Consider the following 5,000-nt stretch of genomic DNA (forward strand, 5'->3'; position numbering starts at 1 on the left):
GGGCGGTGTTTATTAGACCGCTTCCACGATCGTTGTGAGCAAAAATGCATTACCTCATTTGACATGGAATTAAAATGTACCTTTGTTTCCTCGAAACGGTACCTTTATTTAATGAAAGAAGACACGTTGTTCAGTCTTCAAATGTACATCAGAGGCCATTGAACAATCTCAGCAATGCAGAGCGACAAATATGGCGCCAATTTCTGGGCAGCTTGAGTGAAAGGCATGGCCTGGCTGGCTGAAGGGTGGTGCTTGTGATGCTGTGGGAGAAAGGGGAAGGTGTGGCTTGTAGAATGGGTGGGGCTTATGAACCACCACCAGACGTGATCTCATATATATATATATATATATATATATATATATATATATATATATATATATATATATATATATATATATATATATATATATATATATATATATATATATATCTTCTTCTTCTTCTTTTGGCTGCTCCCTTTCGGGGTCGCCACAGCGGATCATCCGTATAATCCGCATAGCGATTTGGCACGTTTTACGCCGGATGCCCTTCCTGACGCAACCCTGGTCGCCTCTTAAGATACAGGGATATGGTACACCTATTTTAACCAGGGTATACACCGGCCCAGTACACTGGTACTCATACATATATATACATATATATATATATATATATATATATATATATATATATTCAAATAATTGTGTGTGTGTGTGTGTGTGTGTGTGTGTGTGTGTGTGTGTGTGTGTGTGTGTGTGTGTATATCTCTCTTCCATAATTCCAAAACCATAAAACCGAGCAGCCTGAAACTTTGTATGCATACTAAGAAAACTCCAAGGAAGTGCAAGAGTGAAAATTGGGTGTTTGAGTTAATTAAAACACCCCTTTTGAAGGTAATTAACGGCCTTATTTAATTATATCCTTCATCAGGCAATCCTCGGCCACCTCGCTCACTGGGGTTTTTTTTGGCATTTCCTGGCTAACCTCGCTGGATTCTGAAGCTACTATGTTTTTTGCCCTGCTCAACCATGCCTTGACTTGGAACAGGCCACAAAGATTTCTTTATGATCAAGTTTTTTTCCACTTTCCTCACTCATATTATCAAATGCCTGTTCATCATCGTTACGAATTGCTGGAAACATTGCTTTTGTAAGTACAAAAGTTTTCAAATTCAGAGCTTGGAGTGAATTCATGCATTATATGATAAAATTTTCCACGATCTACTCTCACGGACTAATTGAAGTACATCATCGAAATATTATTTCAGTTTTGAGGATCGGATATCGTCCGGACTAAATAAGTGTCAAAATCTCTTGTGAAATCTGATAATTTAAAGAAATAACGAGTCTTATAACTAAGCCGAACTACCTATTTGCTTTGAGCAAGCAAGGCGATGTTCCCTCCTTCTCCATACCACAAGAAAAGGTGAAATTTCCAAAGCATTAAATTTATCTTTGTTCTGCTGTAAGGAGAATTATATTGAGTGAACAAAAAATTGAGAAACATGCCTAAATTAACTAGCTTCATTGAGCTATATGATGTAATGCATTCACTGCTGGACCTCACACTGTCCCCCAGAGGGACTGCCTATCCATAGCGTCTGACAGATCTATCTCAAGCTTTTCGGAGGTTTCGGGAGGGGCTCTGCAGGGAGTCAAAGCAAATATGGTAAAACAATGGACATTTTATAAAAAAAGTTATAAGGTTTGCACAGACCCCGAACCGAGATACCACATGACACGTGCATAGATGAGCAGGCAAAATGGCAGATATATATGTATGTATATATATATATATATATATATATATATATATATATATATATATATATATATATATATATATTCATTAATTTCATGAACTGATGCATGTGCGGTGAATACCGGCTTTAAAGTTAAAGGGATCCTTTATGGTATGCAGCAACAGGCTGGCCAACCATTTTTTTTGATCAACCACTGAATTGGAGTGCTTTAGCCACTTGCAGAGCGCCCATTGTCGATAGCGGTACCATACTATGTCATTCTGAGCGAATTGTTCACTCACTGCAAACGCTTTTGCAGCACCACGTCATTCAGATTGAGTGGTTCTTGTACCGTCACCCTGAGCGAGTGGTTCGTGCTCCATCATCCTGAGCAAGTGGTTCATGCTCCTTCACCCTGAGTGAGTGGGTCATGCTCCATAAACCTCAGTGAGTGGTTCGTGCTGTGTCATTTTGAGTGAGTTGCGAAATAACATCCGAGTCGTTTACCATATTAACGTGTTTTCTAAATTACAGAGCTAAAATGTTTTTTCCACCCGTCACACGCAGCTGTTTATAAAAAAAATAAACAGCTGCATGTATCCAAGCTGGAGTTCCTCAAGGCAGTGCTCTGGGCCCTGTTCTTTTTCTGGTTTTCATCAATGATGTCTTTGACTCTCTGGAAAATCCTCTTTATCTCTTTGCTGATGACTCCACCGTCTGCTGTACCATTTGTCATCCCTCAGGTTGGCAAGCAGCAGGTTCTTCACTCTCAGCAGATCTGGATAAAATCACAAGCTGGTCCACATGTGGAACATGTCTTTCAATCCTGACAAATCTCACACTCTTACGATGTCTCTCTGAAAGGACCGCCTGAACCCCCCCCACCCCCCAATCTACTTTCTCAATAATCCTCTTGAAGAAGTACTTTCATTCAAGCTTTTGGGTCTCACCATTTGCCATAACCTTTCCTGGGAAAGCCACATTTCCAAGCTGACATCCAAAGCCAGTCTGGGCATACTCCATCGTGCAAAGTCCTTCCTTGGCACTCCTGAGCTCCTGACCACATATAAAGCTTTTGTCTACAGCCTGATGGAGTACTGCTCTCCCCTTTTGGCTGGTGCGCCTGCCTCTCACCTTTCTCTGCTTCACGCTGTGGAAACTAAGGCATTGAGGATCATTCGTATCTCCCGCGATGAGACCGAGTCTTTGTCTGTCTGTCTCTCTCTCTCTCTCTCTCTCTCTCTCTCTCTCTCTCTCTCTCTCTCTCTCTCTCTCTCTCTCTCTCTCTCTCTCTCTCTCTCTCTCTCTCTCTCTCTCTGCCTCTGTCTCTCACCACAGGCAGGTCGGTGGTGTTTCTGTCTTCTACCATCTTCTCTCCGGCGAGTCGCCTGCCCTGCTCTGTCTGATATATGTCCCCTCCCCCCACTCTGTTGTTCTGTCTGCGATATGTTCCCTCCATATTTCTGCAGGGTGCTCAAGTAACCCCCTTTTGGTAAAACTACCAAAATCAAGAATTACTGCTTTCACCTTCACTCTTTCATTCCTCTTTTTCCCTCCCTCTATTCTCACTCCCACACTCTCTCCAATCCCACACTCTTCCCTCCAGGTCTTAAAAACAGCTGTTCACCACCATCTTTTATCTTTCCTCATCCAAAACCACGATGTTTTCTACCCCCACGAATTCACTCCAGACCCACCTCTTTTAAATACCGTGCTTTCCTTCCTGAACGTCCCTGTCATGTAAGGACATGAAAGTCCCTGTAGTGTCCATCTTGTTTACCCTGTGTACCCCGCCCCATCCCTCTCCCTTCCACAGATATCCTCATGTCTCTGTTCCACACTAGTTTTTCCCTCTCCTGCCCCTCTTGTGTCCTGCTCCCCTTGTTGTACATTCTGTGTGTTCGCTCTCATATGAGCTTCGACAGTGTCTACAAAAAATAAAAAAGTTATGTTTGCGAACATATCCCTGAGACATCTATATAAATGCAATGTTGTTTTTCGGTGAAAGCTACTCAAGGTTTCTGGGTTGTATACAGAAAGTACTGTCATTGGTAATCACACTGACTCCAACATGCCGATTCCCCAAAAATTGCTGATGTCGGCTGAGCACGTGTGTGTGTGTGTGTGTGTGTGTGTGTGTGTGTGTGTGTGTGTGTGTGTGTGTGTGTGTGTGTGTGTGTGTGTGTGTGTGTGTGTGTGTGTGTGTGTTGTTCATAAAGCATAACATATTCTTTCTGCTCACTCCTCTACCCCCACCCCTCTCTCTCTCTCTCTCTCTGGCTCATCCTTGCTCTACCCCCTCCCGATACAGTGCAGTATCCTCCTCCCGCATCTCTCCTCTCTCTCTCTCTCCCCTCCCAATACAGTGCAGTATCCTCCTCCCGCATCTCCCCTCTCACTTCCCCCTCCCAATACGGTGCAGTATCCTCCTCCCACATCACTCCTCTCACTATCCCCTCCCAATACAGTGCAGTACCCTCCTCCCACATCTCCTCTCTCACTATCCCCTCCCAATACAGTGCAGTACCCTCCTCCCACATCTCCTCTCTCACTCTCCCCTCCCAATACAGTGCAGTACCCTCCTCCCACATCTCCTCTCTCACTCTCCCCTCCCAATACAGTGCAGTACCCCCCTCCCACATCTCCTCTCTCACTCTCCCCTCCCACTACACTGCAGTACCCTCCTCCCACATCTCCTCTCTCTCACTCTCCCCTCCCAATACAGTGCAGTATCCTCCTCCCGCATCTCCCCTCTCACTTCCCCCTCCCAATACGGTGCAGTATCCTCCTCCCACATCACTCCTCTCACTATCCCCTCCCAATACAGTGCAGTACCCTCCTCCCACATCTCCTCTCTCACTCTCCCCTCCCAATACAGTGCAGTACCCTCCTCCCACATCTCCCCTCTCACAACACAGTGCAGTACCCTCCTCCCACATATTCCCTCTCACTATCCCCTCCCAATACAGTGCAGTACCCTCCTCCCACATCTCCTCTCTCACTCTCCCCTCCCAATACAGTGCAGTACCCTCCTCCCACATCTCCCCTCTCACTCTCCCCTCGCAATACAGTGCAGTACCCTCCTCCCACATCTCCCCTCTCAATACAGTGCAGTAACCTCCTCCCACATCTCCTCTCTCACTCTCCCCTCCCAATACAGTGCAGCACCCTCCTCCCACATCTCCTCTCTCACTCTCCCCTCCCAATACAGTGCAGCACCCTCCTCCCACATCTCCTCTCTCACTCTCCCCTCGCAATACAGTGCAGTACCCTCCTCCC

The 5,000-nt window shown here is 45.4% G+C and overlaps 1 protein-coding gene across 8 annotated transcripts in view; it reads left to right on the plus strand.

The window, feature by feature from the left end:
* Nucleotides 1-5,000, plus strand: part of LOC147015753 (transcription factor COE3-like) — a 353,977-nt gene that overhangs the window by 149,352 nt on the left and 199,625 nt on the right. The gene's annotated exons all lie outside the window — the stretch shown is intronic.

Source organism: Eptatretus burgeri, chromosome 12 (genome assembly GCF_056783735.1).
Source record: "Eptatretus burgeri isolate ZD-2024b chromosome 12, Ebu_testis_v1, whole genome shotgun sequence".
Taxonomy (NCBI): Eukaryota; Metazoa; Chordata; class Myxini; order Myxiniformes; family Myxinidae; genus Eptatretus; species Eptatretus burgeri.